This window comes from Epinephelus lanceolatus, chromosome 11 (genome assembly GCF_041903045.1).
Source record: "Epinephelus lanceolatus isolate andai-2023 chromosome 11, ASM4190304v1, whole genome shotgun sequence".
NCBI classification, from domain to species: domain Eukaryota; kingdom Metazoa; phylum Chordata; class Actinopteri; order Perciformes; family Serranidae; genus Epinephelus; species Epinephelus lanceolatus.
In genome coordinates this window covers 27,343,775-27,358,791 of record NC_135744.1, presented here as the reverse complement: position 1 = coordinate 27,358,791, position 15,017 = coordinate 27,343,775, and the positions used below count along the sequence as shown (strand labels likewise).

At 42.7% G+C, this 15,017-nt stretch overlaps 1 protein-coding gene and 34 non-coding genes across 41 annotated transcripts in view; 1 reads left to right on the top strand and 34 right to left on the bottom strand.

The window, feature by feature from the left end:
• The window catches only part of cfap54 (cilia and flagella associated 54), a 72,130-nt gene that overhangs the window by 35,781 nt on the left and 21,332 nt on the right, over positions 1-15,017 (top strand). The gene's annotated exons all lie outside the window — the stretch shown is intronic.
• Positions 175-247, bottom strand: trnar-acg (transfer RNA arginine (anticodon ACG)). The gene has a single exon. It is a non-coding gene; the product is annotated as a tRNA-Arg (tRNA).
• Positions 451-522, bottom strand: trnah-gug (transfer RNA histidin (anticodon GUG)). Its single transcript has one exon. It is a non-coding gene; the product is annotated as a tRNA-His (tRNA).
• trnar-acg (transfer RNA arginine (anticodon ACG)) lies at positions 1,000-1,072 on the bottom strand. The gene has a single exon. It is a non-coding gene; the product is annotated as a tRNA-Arg (tRNA).
• trnah-gug (transfer RNA histidin (anticodon GUG)) lies at positions 1,276-1,347 on the bottom strand. Its single transcript has one exon. It is a non-coding gene; the product is annotated as a tRNA-His (tRNA).
• trnar-acg (transfer RNA arginine (anticodon ACG)) lies at positions 1,825-1,897 on the bottom strand. The gene has a single exon. It is a non-coding gene; the product is annotated as a tRNA-Arg (tRNA).
• On the bottom strand, positions 2,101-2,172 carry trnah-gug (transfer RNA histidin (anticodon GUG)). Its single transcript has one exon. It is a non-coding gene; the product is annotated as a tRNA-His (tRNA).
• On the bottom strand, positions 2,650-2,722 carry trnar-acg (transfer RNA arginine (anticodon ACG)). Its single transcript has one exon. It is a non-coding gene; the product is annotated as a tRNA-Arg (tRNA).
• trnah-gug (transfer RNA histidin (anticodon GUG)) lies at positions 2,926-2,997 on the bottom strand. Its single transcript has one exon. It is a non-coding gene; the product is annotated as a tRNA-His (tRNA).
• Positions 3,475-3,547, bottom strand: trnar-acg (transfer RNA arginine (anticodon ACG)). The gene has a single exon. It is a non-coding gene; the product is annotated as a tRNA-Arg (tRNA).
• On the bottom strand, positions 3,751-3,822 carry trnah-gug (transfer RNA histidin (anticodon GUG)). Its single transcript has one exon. It is a non-coding gene; the product is annotated as a tRNA-His (tRNA).
• trnar-acg (transfer RNA arginine (anticodon ACG)) lies at positions 4,300-4,372 on the bottom strand. The gene has a single exon. It is a non-coding gene; the product is annotated as a tRNA-Arg (tRNA).
• Positions 4,576-4,647, bottom strand: trnah-gug (transfer RNA histidin (anticodon GUG)). The gene has a single exon. It is a non-coding gene; the product is annotated as a tRNA-His (tRNA).
• Positions 5,125-5,197, bottom strand: trnar-acg (transfer RNA arginine (anticodon ACG)). The gene has a single exon. It is a non-coding gene; the product is annotated as a tRNA-Arg (tRNA).
• Positions 5,401-5,472, bottom strand: trnah-gug (transfer RNA histidin (anticodon GUG)). Its single transcript has one exon. It is a non-coding gene; the product is annotated as a tRNA-His (tRNA).
• trnac-aca (transfer RNA cysteine (anticodon ACA)) lies at positions 5,950-6,022 on the bottom strand. The gene has a single exon. It is a non-coding gene; the product is annotated as a tRNA-Cys (tRNA).
• Positions 6,226-6,297, bottom strand: trnah-gug (transfer RNA histidin (anticodon GUG)). The gene has a single exon. It is a non-coding gene; the product is annotated as a tRNA-His (tRNA).
• trnar-acg (transfer RNA arginine (anticodon ACG)) lies at positions 6,775-6,847 on the bottom strand. Its single transcript has one exon. It is a non-coding gene; the product is annotated as a tRNA-Arg (tRNA).
• On the bottom strand, positions 7,051-7,122 carry trnah-gug (transfer RNA histidin (anticodon GUG)). The gene has a single exon. It is a non-coding gene; the product is annotated as a tRNA-His (tRNA).
• On the bottom strand, positions 7,600-7,672 carry trnar-acg (transfer RNA arginine (anticodon ACG)). The gene has a single exon. It is a non-coding gene; the product is annotated as a tRNA-Arg (tRNA).
• Positions 7,876-7,947, bottom strand: trnah-gug (transfer RNA histidin (anticodon GUG)). Its single transcript has one exon. It is a non-coding gene; the product is annotated as a tRNA-His (tRNA).
• Positions 8,425-8,497, bottom strand: trnar-acg (transfer RNA arginine (anticodon ACG)). Its single transcript has one exon. It is a non-coding gene; the product is annotated as a tRNA-Arg (tRNA).
• Positions 9,250-9,322, bottom strand: trnar-acg (transfer RNA arginine (anticodon ACG)). Its single transcript has one exon. It is a non-coding gene; the product is annotated as a tRNA-Arg (tRNA).
• On the bottom strand, positions 9,526-9,597 carry trnah-gug (transfer RNA histidin (anticodon GUG)). Its single transcript has one exon. It is a non-coding gene; the product is annotated as a tRNA-His (tRNA).
• On the bottom strand, positions 10,075-10,147 carry trnar-acg (transfer RNA arginine (anticodon ACG)). The gene has a single exon. It is a non-coding gene; the product is annotated as a tRNA-Arg (tRNA).
• Positions 10,351-10,422, bottom strand: trnah-gug (transfer RNA histidin (anticodon GUG)). Its single transcript has one exon. It is a non-coding gene; the product is annotated as a tRNA-His (tRNA).
• On the bottom strand, positions 10,900-10,972 carry trnar-acg (transfer RNA arginine (anticodon ACG)). The gene has a single exon. It is a non-coding gene; the product is annotated as a tRNA-Arg (tRNA).
• Positions 11,176-11,247, bottom strand: trnah-gug (transfer RNA histidin (anticodon GUG)). Its single transcript has one exon. It is a non-coding gene; the product is annotated as a tRNA-His (tRNA).
• trnar-acg (transfer RNA arginine (anticodon ACG)) lies at positions 11,725-11,797 on the bottom strand. The gene has a single exon. It is a non-coding gene; the product is annotated as a tRNA-Arg (tRNA).
• Positions 12,001-12,072, bottom strand: trnah-gug (transfer RNA histidin (anticodon GUG)). Its single transcript has one exon. It is a non-coding gene; the product is annotated as a tRNA-His (tRNA).
• Positions 12,550-12,622, bottom strand: trnar-acg (transfer RNA arginine (anticodon ACG)). Its single transcript has one exon. It is a non-coding gene; the product is annotated as a tRNA-Arg (tRNA).
• Positions 12,826-12,897, bottom strand: trnah-gug (transfer RNA histidin (anticodon GUG)). Its single transcript has one exon. It is a non-coding gene; the product is annotated as a tRNA-His (tRNA).
• Positions 13,375-13,447, bottom strand: trnar-acg (transfer RNA arginine (anticodon ACG)). Its single transcript has one exon. It is a non-coding gene; the product is annotated as a tRNA-Arg (tRNA).
• On the bottom strand, positions 14,200-14,272 carry trnar-acg (transfer RNA arginine (anticodon ACG)). The gene has a single exon. It is a non-coding gene; the product is annotated as a tRNA-Arg (tRNA).
• Positions 14,476-14,547, bottom strand: trnah-gug (transfer RNA histidin (anticodon GUG)). The gene has a single exon. It is a non-coding gene; the product is annotated as a tRNA-His (tRNA).

Sequence of the window (15,017 nt, the reverse complement as noted above, 5' to 3'; positions counted from 1 at the left end):
ACTTGTTATTCATTGTGAGTGAGTGTCAATGGTTCACAGCCCTTTGTTTTAGCACATGGTGAAAGGCCATTTACCCATCATGTGGCTCTTTCCAGTTGTCAGTTTTCTTTTGATGGTATGTTGATGAGGATGATTGGAAATGAGGAACAAGTTGTTATGAGTTAAAGGTTTGAACGAGCTAGCCAGGAGTGGAACCTAGAATCTTCTGATCCGTAGTCAGACGCGTTATCCATTGCGCCACTAGCCCTACTTTGAGCCACGTTTGGGAACAGCTCATTTCTCACAGTACTGCATGGAAGCTTTTGTTATTTCCTTGGTGGCCAAGTGTGGAAAATGTTGGTCAAGATTTGGGGCGTCACGCAGGATCTTAGCTTGAGATGTCCAATTCTAAACCATGTGACCAGATTGGAGCAAGTTAAGCAACATAAATTAAACACAGCTTCACACTAATGCCGTGACCCGGATTCGAACCGGGGTTGCTGCGGCCACAACGCAGAGTACTAACCTCTATACGATCACGGCCTCTTGGTTTATTGAGTGCCTCCTTGTTATGACTGTCTATTTGGAAGTCTGAATCCAAACCTTACTACTATATTATCAGTATGGGTTTTTTTCTAAATGATGTGTGACCTATGAAAATTGTAGCATCCTTGAAATTTGTTAGTTTGAGGAACTTTGCTTGACATTGAGAAACACCCAGAGGTTCACAGGTAGGTATGTAGTATGTAGATGAGGAACACTGGAAATGAGGAACAAGTGATTCCGAGTTAAAGGTTCCTTGAGCTAGCCAGCAGTGGAAGCTAGAATCTTCTGATCTGTAGACAGACTTGTTATTCATTGTGAGTGAGTGTCAATGGTTCACAGCCCTTTGTTTTAGCACATGGTGAAAGGCCATTTACCCATCATGTGGCTCTTTCCAGTTGTCAGTTTTCTTTTGATGGTATGTTGATGAGGATGATTGGAAATGAGGAACAAGTTGTTATGAGTTAAAGGTTTGAACGAGCTAGCCAGGAGTCGAACCTAGAATCTTCTGATCCGTAGTCAGACGCGTTATCCATTGCGCCACTAGCCCTACTTTGAGCCACGTTTGGGAACAGCTCATTTCTCACAGTACTGCATGGAAGCTTTTGTTATTTCCTTGGTGGCCAAGTGTGGAAAATGTTGGTCAAGATTTGGGGCGTCACGCAGGATCTTAGCTTGAGATGTCCAATTCTAAACCATGTGACCAGATTGGAGCAAGTTAAGCAACATAAATTAAACACAGCTTCACACTAATGCCGTGACCCGGATTCGAACCGGGGTTGCTGCGGCCACAACGCAGAGTACTAACCTCTATACGATCACGGCCTCTTGGTTTATTGAGTGCCTCCTTGTTATGACTGTCTATTTGGAAGTCTGAATCCAAACCTTACTACTATATTATCAGTATGGGTTTTTTTCTAAATGATGTGTGACCTATGAAAATTGTAGCATCCTTGAAATTTGTTAGTTTGAGGAACTTTGCTTGACATTGAGAAACACCCAGAGGTTCACAGGTAGGTATGTAGTATGTAGATGAGGAACACTGGAAATGAGGAACAAGTGATTCCGAGTTAAAGGTTCCTTGAGCTAGCCAGCAGTGGAAGCTAGAATCTTCTGATCTGTAGACAGACTTGTTATTCATTGTGAGTGAGTGTCAATGGTTCACAGCCCTTTGTTTTAGCACATGGTGAAAGGCCATTTACCCATCATGTGGCTCTTTTCAGTTGTCAGTTTTCTTTTGATGGTATGTTGATGAGGATGATTGGAAATGAGGAACAAGTTGTTATGAGTTAAAGGTTTCAACGAGCTAGCCAGGAGTCGAACCTAGAATCTTCTGATCCGTAGTCAGACGCGTTATCCATTGCGCCACTAGCCCTACTTTGAGCCACATTTGGGAACAGCTCATTTCTCACAGTATTGCATGGAAGCTTTTGTTATTTCCTTGGTGGCCAAGTGTGGAAAATGTTGGTCAAGATTTGGGGCGTCACGCAGGATCTTAGCTTGAGATGTCCAATTCTAAACCATGTGACCAGATTGGAGCAAGTTAAGCAACATAAATTAAACACAGCTTCACACTGATGCCGTGACCCGGATTCGAACCGGGGTTGCTGCGGCCACAACGCAGAGTACTAACCTCTATACGATCACGGCCTCTTGGTTTATTGAGTGCCTCCTTGTTATGACTGTCTATTTGGAAGTCTGAATCCAAACCTTACTACTATATTATCAGTATGGGTTTTTTTCTAAATGATGTGTGACCTATGAAAATTGTAGCATCCTTGAAATTTGTTAGTTTGAGGAACTTTGCTTGACATTGAGAAACACCCAGAGGTTCACAGGTAGGTATGTAGTATGTAGATGAGGAACACTGGAAATGAGGAACAAGTGATTCCGAGTTAAAGGTTCCTTGAGCTAGCCAGCAGTGGAAGCTAGAATCTTCTGATCTGTAGACAGACTTGTTATTCATTGTGAGTGAGTGTCAGTGGTTCACAGCCCTTTGTTTTAGCACATGGTGAAAGGCCATTTACCCATCATGTGGCTCTTTCCAGTTGTCAGTTTTCTTTTGATGGTATGTTGATGAGGATGATTGGAAATGAGGAACAAGTTGTTATGAGTAAAAGGTTTCAACGAGCTAGCCAGGAGTCGAACCTAGAATCTTCTGATCCGTAGTCAGACGCGTTATCCATTGCGCCACTAGCCCTACTTTGAGCCACATTTGGGAACAGCTCATTTCTCACAGTATTGCATGGAAGCTTTTGTTATTTCCTTGGTGGCCAAGTGTGGAAAATGTTGGTCAAGATTTGGGGCGTCACGCAGGATCATAGCTTGAGATGTCCAATTCTAAACCATGTGACCAGATTGGAGCAAGTTAAGCAACATAAATTAAACACAGCTTCACACTGATGCCGTGACCCGGATTCGAACCGGGGTTGCTGCGGCCACAACGCAGAGTACTAACCTCTATACGATCACGGCCTCTTGGTTTATTGAGTGCCTCCTTGTTATGACTGTCTATTTGGAAGTCTGAATCCAAACCTTACTACTATATTATCAGTATGGGTTTTTTTCTAAATGATGTGTGACCTATGAAAATTGTAGCATCCTTGAAATTTGTTAGTTTGAGGAACTTTGCTTGACATTGAGAAACACCCAGAGGTTCACAGGTAGGTATGTAGTATGTAGATGAGGAACACTGGAAATGAGGAACAAGTGATTCCGAGTTAAAGGTTCCTTGAGCTAGCCAGCAGTGGAAGCTAGAATCTTCTGATCTGTAGACAGACTTGTTATTCATTATGAGTGAGTGTCAGTGGTTCACAGCCCTTTGTTTTAGCACATGGTGAAAGGCCATTTACCCATCTTGTGGCTCTTTCCAGTTGTCAGTTTTCTTTTGATGGTATGTTGATGAGGATGATTGGAAATGAGGAACAAGTTGTTATGAGTTAAAGGTTTGAACGAGCTAGCCAGGAGTCGAACCTAGAATCTTCTGATCCGTAGTCAGACGCGTTATCCATTGCGCCACTAACCCTACTTTGAGCCACGTTTGGGAACAGCTCGTTTCTCACAGTATTGCATGGAAGCTTTTGTTATTTCCTTGGTGGCCAAGTGTGGAAAATGTTGGTCAAGATTTGGGGCGTCACGCAGGATCTTAGCTTGAGATGTCCAATTCTAAACCATGTGACCAGATTGGAGCAAGTTAAGCAACATAAATTAAACACAGCTTCACACTGATGCCGTGACCCGGATTCGAACCGGGGTTGCTGCGGCCACAACGCAGAGTACTAACCTCTATACGATCACGGCCTCTTGGTTTATTGAGTGCCTCCTTGTTATGACTGTCTATTTGGAAGTCTGAATCCAAACCTTACTACTATATTATCAGTATGGGTTTTTTTCTAAATGATGTGTGACCTATGAAAATTGTAGCATCCTTGAAATTTGTTAGTTTGAGGAACTTTGCTTGACATTGAGAAACACCCAGAGGTTCACAGGTAGGTATGTAGTATGTAGATGAGGAACACTGGAAATGAGGAACAAGTGATTCCGAGTTAAAGGTTCCTTGAGCTAGCCAGCAGTGGAAGCTAGAATCTTCTGATCTGTAGACAGACTTGTTATTCATTGTGAGTGAGTGTCAATGGTTCACAGCCCTTTGTTTTAGCACATGGTGAAAGGCCATTTACCCATCATGTGGCTCTTTCCAGTTGTCAGTTTTCTTTTGATGGTATGTTGATGAGGATGATTGGAAATGAGGAACAAGTTGTTATGAGTTAAAGGTTTGAACGAGCTAGCCAGGAGTCGAACCTAGAATCTTCTGATCCGTAGTCAGACGCGTTATCCATTGCGCCACTAGCCCTACTTTGAGCCACGTTTGGGAACAGCTCATTTCTCACAGTACTGCATGGAAGCTTTTGTTATTTCCTTGGTGGCCAAGTGTGGAAAATGTTGGTCAAGATTTGGGGCGTCACGCAGGATCTTAGCTTGAGATGTCCAATTCTAAACCATGTGACCAGATTGGAGCAAGTTAAGCAACATAAATTAAACACAGCTTCACACTAATGCCGTGACCCGGATTCGAACCGGGGTTGCTGCGGCCACAACGCAGAGTACTAACCTCTATACGATCACGGCCTCTTGGTTTATTGAGTGCCTCCTTGTTATGACTGTCTATTTGGAAGTCTGAATCCAAACCTTACTACTATATTATCAGTATGGGTTTTTTTCTAAATGATGTGTGACCTATGAAAATTGTAGCATCCTTGAAATTTGTTAGTTTGAGGAACTTTGCTTGACATTGAGAAACACCCAGAGGTTCACAGGTAGGTATGTAGTATGTAGATGAGGAACACTGGAAATGAGGAACAAGTGATTCCGAGTTAAAGGTTCCTTGAGCTAGCCAGCAGTGGAAGCTAGAATCTTCTGATCTGCAGACAGACTTGTTATTCATTGTGAGTGAGTGTCAATGGTTCACAGCCCTTTGTTTTAGCACATGGTGAAAGGCCATTTACCCATCATGTGGCTCTTTCCAGTTGTCAGTTTTCTTTTGATGGTATGTTGATGAGGATGATTGGAAATGAGGAACAAGTTGTTATGAGTTAAAGGTTTGAACGAGCTAGCCAGGAGTCGAACCTAGAATCTTCTGATCCGTAGTCAGACGCGTTATCCATTGCGCCACTAGCCCTACTTTGAGCCACGTTTGGGAACAGCTCATTTCTCACAGTACTGCATGGAAGCTTTTGTTATTTCCTTGGTGGCCAAGTGTGGAAAATGTTGGTCAAGATTTGGGGCGTCACGCAGGATCTTAGCTTGAGATGTCCAATTCTAAACCATGTGACCAGATTGGAGCAAGTTAAGCAACATAAATTAAACACAGCTTCACACTAATGCCGTGACCCGGATTCGAACCGGGGTTGCTGCGGCCACAACGCAGAGTACTAACCTCTATACGATCACGGCCTCTTGTTTTATTGAGTGCCTCCTTGTTATGACTGTCTATTTGGAAGTCTGAATCCAAACCTTACTACTATATTATCAGTATGGGTTTTTTTCTAAATGATGTGTGACCTATGAAAATTGTAGCATCCTTGAAATTTGTTAGTTTGAGGAACTTTGCTTGACATTGAGAAACACCCAGAGGTTCACAGGTAGGTATGTAGTATGTAGATGAGGAACACTGGAAATGAGGAACAAGTGATTCCGAGTTAAAGGTTCCTTGAGCTAGCCAGCAGTGGAAGCTAGAATCTTCTGATCTGTAGACAGACTTGTTATTCATTATGAGTGAGTGTCAGTGGTTCACAGCCCTTTGTTTTAGCACATGGTGAAAGGCCATTTACCCATCTTGTGGCTCTTTCCAGTTGTCAGTTTTCTTTTGATGGTATGTTGATGAGGATGATTGGAAATGAGGAACAAGTTGTTATGAGTTAAAGGTTTCAATGAGCTAGCCAGGAGTCGAACCTAGAATCTTCTGATCTGTAGTCAGACGCGTTATCCATTGCGCCACTAACCCTACTTTGAGCCACGTTTGGGAACAGCTCATTTCTCACAGTATTGCAAGGAAGCTTTTGTTATTTCCTTGGTGGCCAAGTGTGGAAAATGTTGGTCAAGATTTGGGGCGTCACGCAGGATCTTAGCTTGAGATGTCCAATTCTAAACCATGTGACCAGATTGGAGCAAGTTAAGCAACATAAATTAAACACAGCTTCACACTGATGCCGTGACCCGGATTCGAACCGGGGTTGCTGCGGCCACAACGCAGAGTACTAACCTCTATACGATCACGGCCTCTTGGTTTATTGAGTGCCTCCTTGTTATGACTGTCTATTTGGAAGTCTGAATCCAAACCTTACTACTATATTATCAGTATGGGTTTTTTTCTAAATGATGTGTGACCTATGAAAATTGTAGCATCCTTGAAATTTGTTAGTTTGAGGAACTTTGCTTGACATTGAGAAACACCCAGAGGTTCACAGGTAGGTATGTAGTATGTAGATGAGGAACACTGGAAATGAGGAACAAGTGATTCCGAGTTAAAGGTTCCTTGAGCTAGCCAGCAGTGGAAGCTAGAATCTTCTGATCTGTAGACAGACTTGTTATTCATTGTGAGTGAGTGTCAGTGGTTCACAGCCCTTTGTTTTAGCACATGGTGAAAGGCCATTTACCCATCTTGTGGCTCTTTCCAGTTGTTAGTTTTCTTTTGATGGTATGTTGATGAGGATGATTGGAAATGAGGAACAAGTTGTTATGAGTTAAAGGTTTGAACGAGCTAGCCAGGAGTCGAACCTAGAATCTTCTGATCCGTAGTCAGACGCGTTATCCATTGCGCCACTAACCCTACTTTGAGCCATGTTTGGGAACAGCTCATTTCTCACAGTATTGCATGGAAGCTTTTGTTATTTCCTTGGTGGCCAAGTGTGGAAAATGTTGGTCAAGATTTGGGGCGTCACGCAGGATCTTAGCTTGAGATGTCCAATTCTAAACCATGTGACCAGATTGGAGCAAGTTAAGCAACATAAATTAAACACAGCTTCACACTGATGCCGTGACCCGGATTCGAACCGGGGTTGCTGCGGCCACAACGCAGAGTACTAACCTCTATACGATCACGGCCTCTTGGTTTATTGAGTGCCTCCTTGTTATGACTGTCTATTTGGAAGTCTGAATCCAAACCTTACTACTATATTATCAGTATGGGTTTTTTTCTAAATGATGTGTGACCTATGAAAATTGTAGCATCCTTGAAATTTGTTAGTTTGAGGAACTTTGCTTGACATTGAGAAACACCCAGAGGTTCACAGGTAGGTATGTAGTATGTAGATGAGGAACACTGGAAATGAGGAACAAGTGATTCCGAGTTAAAGGTTCCTTGAGCTAGCCAGCAGTGGAAGCTAGAATCTTCTGATCTGTAGACAGACTTGTTATTCATTGTGAGTGAGTGTCAATGGTTCACAGCCCTTTGTTTTAGCACATGGTGAAAGGCCATTTACCCATCATGTGGCTCTTTCCAGTTGTCAGTTTTCTTTTGATGGTATGTTGATGAGGATGATTGGAAATGAGGAACAAGTTGTTATGAGTTAAAGGTTTGAACGAGCTAGCCAGGAGTCGAACCTAGAATCTTCTGATCCGTAGTCAGACGCGTTATCCATTGCGCCACTAGCCCTACTGTGAGCCACGTTTGGGAACAGCTCATTTCTCACAGTACTGCATGGAAGCTTTTGTTATTTCCTTGGTGGCCAAGTGTGGAAAATGTTGGTCAAGATTTGGGGCGTCACGCAGGATCTTAGCTTGAGATGTCCAATTCTAAACCATGTGACCAGATTGGAGCAAGTTAAGCAACATAAATTAAACACAGCTTCACACTAATGCCGTGACCCGGATTCGAACCGGGGTTGCTGCGGCCACAACGCAGAGTACTAACCTCTATACGATCACGGCCTCTTGTTTTATTGAGTGCCTCCTTGTTATGACTGTCTATTTGGAAGTCTGAATCCAAACCTTACTACTATATTATCAGTATGGGTTTTTTTCTAAATGATGTGTGACCTATGAAAATTGTAGCATCCTTGAAATTTGTTAGTTTGAGGAACTTTGCTTGACATTGAGAAACACCCAGAGGTTCACAGGTAGGTATGTAGTATGTAGATGAGGAACACTGGAAATGAGGAACAAGTGATTCCGAGTTAAAGGTTCCTTGAGCTAGCCAGCAGTGGAAGCTAGAATCTTCTGATCTGTAGACAGACTTGTTATTCATTGTGAGTGAGTGTCAATGGTTCACAGCCCTTTGTTTTAGCACATGGTGAAAGGCCATTTACCCATCATGTGGCTCTTTTCAGTTGTCAGTTTTCTTTTGATGGTATGTTGATGAGGATGATTGGAAATGAGGAACAAGTTGTTATGAGTTAAAGGTTTCAACGAGCTAGCCAGGAGTCAAACCTAGAATCTTCTGATCCGTAGTCAGACGCGTTATCCATTGCGCCACTAGCCCTACTTTGAGCCACATTTGGGAACAGCTCATTTCTCACAGTATTGCATGGAAGCTTTTGTTATTTCCTTGGTGGCCAAGTGTGGAAAATGTTGGTCAAGATTTGGGGCGTCACGCAGGATCTTAGCTTGAGATGTCCAATTCTAAACCATGTGACCAGATTGGAGCAAGTTAAGCAACATAAATTAAACACAGCTTCACACTGATGCCGTGACCTGGATTCGAACCGGGGTTGCTGCGGCCACAACGCAGAGTACTAACCTCTATACGATCACAGCCTCTTGGTTTATTGAGTGCCTCCTTGTTATGACTGTCTATTTGGAAGTCTGAATCCAAACCTTACTACTATATTATCAGTATGGTTTTTTTTCTAAATGATGTGTGACCTATGAAAATTGTAGCATCCTTGAAATTTGTTAGTTTGAGGAACTTTGCTTGACATTGAGAAACACCCAGAGGTTCACAGGTAGGTATGTAGTATGTAGATGAGGAACACTGGAAATGAGGAACAAGTGATTCCGAGTTAAAGGTTCCTTGAGCTAGCCAGCAGTGGAAGCTAGAATCTTCTGATCTGTAGACAGACTTGTTATTCATTGTGAGTGAGTGTCAGTGGTTCACAGCCCTTTGTTTTAGCACATGGTGAAAGGCCATTTACCCATCATGTGGCTCTTTCCAGTTGTCAGTTTTCTTTTGATGGTATGTTGATGAGGATGATTGGAAATGAGGAACAAGTTGTTATGAGTAAAAGGTTTCAACGAGCTAGCCAGGAGTCGAACCTAGAATCTTCTGATCCGTAGTCAGACGCGTTATCCATTGCGCCACTAGCCCTACTTTGAGCCACATTTGGGAACAGCTCATTTCTCACAGTATTGCAAGGAAGCTTTTGTTATTTCCTTGGTGGCCAAGTGTGGAAAATGTTGGTCAAGATTTGGGGCGTCACGCAGGATCATAGCTTGAGATGTCCAATTCTAAACCATGTGACCAGATTGGAGCAAGTTAAGCAACATAAATTAAACACAGCTTCACACTGATGCCGTGACCCGGATTCGAACCGGGGTTGCTGCGGCCACAACGCAGAGTACTAACCTCTATACGATCACGGCCTCTTGGTTTATTGAGTGCCTCCTTGTTATGACTGTCTATTTGGAAGTCTGAATCCAAACCTTACTACTATATTATCAGTATGGGTTTTTTTCTAAATGATGTGTGACCTATGAAAATTGTAGCATCCTTGAAATTTGTTAGTTTGAGGAACTTTGCTTGACATTGAGAAACACCCAGAGGTTCACAGGTAGGTATGTAGTATGTAGATGAGGAACACTGGAAATGAGGAACAAGTGATTCCGAGTTAAAGGTTCCTTGAGCTAGCCAGCAGTGGAAGCTAGAATCTTCTGATCTGTAGACAGACTTGTTATTCATTATGAGTGAGTGTCAGTGGTTCACAGCCCTTTGTTTTAGCACATGGTGAAAGGCCATTTACCCATCATGTGGCTCTTTCCAGTTGTCAGTTTTCTTTTGATGGTATGTTGATGAGGATGATTGGAAATGAGGAACAAGTTGTTATGAGTTAAAGGTTTCAACGAGCTAGCCAGGAGTCGAACCTAGAATCTTCTGATCCGTAGTCAGACGCGTTATCCATTGCGCCACTAGCCCTACTTTGAGCCACGTTTGGGAACAGCTCATTTCTCACAGTACTGCATGGACGCTTTTGTTATTTCCTTGGTGGCCAAGTGTGGAAAATGTTGGTCAAGATTTGGGGCGTCACGCAGGATCTTAGCTTGAGATGTCCAATTCTAAACCATGTGACCAGATTGGAGCAAGTTAAGCAACATAAATTAAACACAGCTTCACACTAATGCCGTGACCCGGATTCGAACCGGGGTTGCTGCGGCCACAACGCAGAGTACTAACCTCTATACGATCACGGCCTCTTGTTTTATTGAGTGCCTCCTTGTTATGACTGTCTATTTGGAAGTCTGAATCCAAACCTTACTACTATATTATCAGTATGGGTTTTTTTCTAAATGATGTGTGACCTATGAAAATTGTAGCATCCTTGAAATTTGTTAGTTTGAGGAACTTTGCTTGACATTGAGAAACACCCAGAGGTTCACAGGTAGGTATGTAGTATGTAGATGAGGAACACTGGAAATGAGGAACAAGTGATTCCGAGTTAAAGGTTCCTTGAGCTAGCCAGCAGTGGAAGCTAGAATCTTCTGATCTGTAGACAGACTTGTTATTCATTATGAGTGAGTGTCAGTGGTTCACAGCCCTTTGTTTTAGCACATGGTGAAAGGCCATTTACCCATCTTGTGGCTCTTTCCAGTTGTCAGTTTTCTTTTGATGGTATGTTGATGAGGATGATTGGAAATGAGGAACAAGTTGTTATGAGTTAAAGGTTTGAACGAGCTAGCCAGGAGTCGAACCTAGAATCTTCTGATCCGTAGTCAGACGCGTTATCCATTGCGCCACTAACCCTACTTTGAGCCACGTTTGGGAACAGCTCATTTCTCACAGTATTGCAAGGAAGCTTTTGTTATTTCCTTGGTGGCCAAGTGTGGAAAATGTTGGTCAAGATTTGGGGCGTCACGCAGGATCTTAGCTTGAGATGTCCAATTCTAAACCATGTGACCAGATTGGAGCAAGTTAAGCAACATAAATTAAACACAGCTTCACACTGATGCCGTGACCCGGATTCGAACCGGGGTTGCTGCGGCCACAACGCAGAGTACTAACCTCTATACGATCACGGCCTCTTGGTTTATTGAGTGCCTCCTTGTTATGACTGTCTATTTGGAAGTCTGAATCCAAACCTTACTACTATATTATCAGTATGGGTTTTTTTCTAAATGATGTGTGACCTATGAAAATTGTAGCATCCTTGAAATTTGTTAGTTTGAGGAACTTTGCTTGACATTGAGAAACACCCAGAGGTTCACAGGTAGGTATGTAGTATGTAGATGAGGAACACTGGAAATGAGGAACAAGTGATTCCGAGTTAAAGGTTCCTTGAGCTAGCCAGCAGTGGAAGCTAGAATCTTCTGATCTGTAGACAGACTTGTTATTCATTGTGAGTGAGTGTCAGTGGTTCACAGCCCTTTGTTTTAGCACATGGTGAAAGGCCATTTACCCATCTTGTGGCTCTTTCCAGTTGTTAGTTTTCTTTTGATGGTATGTTGATGAGGATGATTGGAAATGAGGAACAAGTTGTTATGAGTTAAAGGTTTGAACGAGCTAGCCAGGAGTCGAACCTAGAATCTTCTGATCCGTAGTCAGACGCGTTATCCATTGCGCCACTAACCCTACTTTGAGCCACGTTTGGGAACAGCTCATTTCTCACAGTATTGCATGGAAGCTTTTGTTATTTCCTTGGTGGCCAAGTGTGGAAAATGTTGGTCAAGATTTGGGGCGTCACGCAGGATCTTAGCTTGAGATGTCCAATTCTAAACCATGTGACCAGATTGGAGCAAGTTAAGCAACATAAATTAAACACAGCTTCACACTGATGCCGTGACCCGGATTCGAACCGGGGTTGCTGCGGCCACAACGCAGAGTACTAACCTCTATACGATCACGGCCTCTTGGTTTATTGAGTGCCTCCTTGTTATGACTGTCTATTTGGAAGTCTGAATCCAAACCTTACTACTATATTATCAGTATGGGTTTTTTTCTAAATGATGTGTGACCTATGAAAATTGTAGCATCCTTGAAATTTGTTAGTTTGAGGAACTTTGCTTGACATTGAGAAACACCCAGAGGTTCACAGGTAGGTATGTAGTATGTAGATGAGGAACACTGGAAATGAGGAACAAGTGATTCCGAGTTAAAGGTTCCTTGAGCTAGCCAGCAGTGGAAGCTAGAATCTTCTGATCTGTAGACAGACTTGTTATTCATTGTGAGTGAGTGTCAATGGTTCACAGCCCTTTGTTTTAGCACATGGTGAAAGGCCATTTACCCATCATGTGGCTCTTTCCAGTTGTCAGTTTTCTTTTGATGGTATGTTGATGAGGATGATTGGAAATGAGGAACAAGTTGTTATGAGTTAAAGGTTTGAACGAGCTAGCCAGGAGTCGAACCTAGAATCTTCTGATCCGTAGTCAGACGCGTTATCCATTGCGCCACTAGCCCTACTGTGAGCCACGTTTGGGAACAGCTCATTTCTCACAGTACTGCATGGAAGCTTTTGTTATTTCCTTGGTGGCCAAGTGTGGAAAATGTTGGTCAAGATTTGGGGCGTCACGCAGGATCTTAGCTTGAGATGTCCAATTCTAAACCATGTGACCAGATTGGAGCAAGTTAAGCAACATAAATTAAACACAGCTTCACACTAATGCCGTGACCCGGATTCGAACCGGGGTTGCTGCGGCCACAACGCAGAGTACTAACCTCTATACGATCACGGCCTCTTGTTTTATTGAGTGCCTCCTTGTTATGACTGTCTATTTGGAAGTCTGAATCCAAACCTTACTACTATATTATCAGTATGGGTTTTTTTCTAAATGATGTGTGACCTATGAAAATTGTAGCATCCTTGAAATTTGTTAGTTTGAGGAACTTTGCTTGACATTGAGAAACACCCAGAGGTTCACAGGTAGGTATGTAGTATGTAGATGAGGAACACTGGAAATGAGGAACAAGTGATTCCGAGTTAAAGGTTCCTTGAGCTAGCCAGCAGTGGAAGCTAGAATCTTCTGATCTGTAGACAGACTTGTTATTCATTGTGAGTGAGTGTCAATGGTTCACAGCCCTTTGTTTTAGCACATGGTGAAAGGCCATTTACCCATCATGTGGCTCTTTTCAGTTGTCAGTTTTCTTTTGATGGTATGTTGATGAGGATGATTGGAAATGAGGAACAAGTTGTTATGAGTTAAAGGTTTCAACGAGCTAGCCAGGAGTCAAACCTAGAATCTTCTGATCCGTAGTCAGACGCGTTATCCATTGCGCCACTAGCCCTACTTTGAGCCACATTTGGGAACAGCTCATTTCTCACAGTATTGCATGGAAGCTTTTGTTATTTCCTTGGTGGCCAAGTGTGGAAAATGTTGGTCAAGATTTGGGGCGTCACGCAGGATCTTAGCTTGAGATGTCCAATTCTAAACCATGTGACCAGATTGGAGCAAGTTAAGCAACATAAATTAAACACAGCTTCACACTGATGCCGTGACCTGGATTCGAACCGGGGTTGCTGCGGCCACAACGCAGAGTACTAACCTCTATACGATCACAGCCTCTTGGTTTATTGAGTGCCTCCTTGTTATGACTGTCTATTTGGAAGTCTGAATCCAAACCTTACTACTATATTATCAGTATGGTTTTTTTTCTAAATGATGTGTGACCTATGAAAATTGTAGCATCCTTGAAATTTGTTAGTTTGAGGAACTTTGCTTGACATTGAGAAACACCCAGAGGTTCACAGGTAGGTATGTAGTATGTAGATGAGGAACACTGGAAATGAGGAACAAGTGATTCCGAGTTAAAGGTTCCTTGAGCTAGCCAGCAGTGGAAGCTAGAATCTTCTGATCTGTAGACAGACTTGTTATTCATTGTGAGTGAGTGTCAGTGGTTCACAGCCCTTTGTTTTAGCACATGGTGAAAGGCCATTTACCCATCATGTGGCTCTTTCCAGTTGTCAGTTTTCTTTTGATGGTATGTTGATGAGGATGATTGGAAATGAGGAACAAGTTGTTATGAGTAAAAGGTTTCAACGAGCTAGCCAGGAGTCGAACCTAGAATCTTCTGATCCGTAGTCAGACGCGTTATCCATTGCGCCACTAGCCCTACTTTGAGCCACATTTGGGAACAGCTCATTTCTCACAGTATTGCAAGGAAGCTTTTGTTATTTCCTTGGTGGCCAAGTGTGGAAAATGTTGGTCAAGATTTGGGGCGTCACGCAGGATCATAGCTTGAGATGTCCAATTCTAAACCATGTGACCAGATTGGAGCAAGTTAAGCAACATAAATTAAACACAGCTTCACACTGATGCCGTGACCCGGATTCGAACCGGGGTTGCTGCGGCCACAACGCAGAGTACTAACCTCTATACGATCACGGCCTCTTGGTTTATTGAGTGCCTCCTTGTTATGACTGTCTATTTGGAAGTCTGAATCCAAACCTTACTACTATATTATCAGTATGGGTTTTTTTCTAAATGATGTGTGACCTATGAAAATTGTAGCATCCTTGAAATTTGTTAGTTTGAGGAACTTTGCTTGACATTGAGAAACACCCAGAGGTTCACAGGTAGGTATGTAGTATGTAGATGAGGAACACTGGAAATGAGGAACAAGTGATTCCGAGTTAAAGGTTCCTTGAGCTAGCCAGCAGTGGAAGCTAGAATCTTCTGATCTGTAGACAGACTTGTTATTCATTATGAGTGAGTGTCAGTGGTTCACAGCCCTTTGTTTTAGCACATGGTGAAAGGCCATTTACCCATCATGTGGCTCTTTCCAGTTGTCAGTTTTCTTTTGATGGTATGTTGATGAGGATGATTGGAAATGAGGAACAAGTTGTTATGAGTTAAAG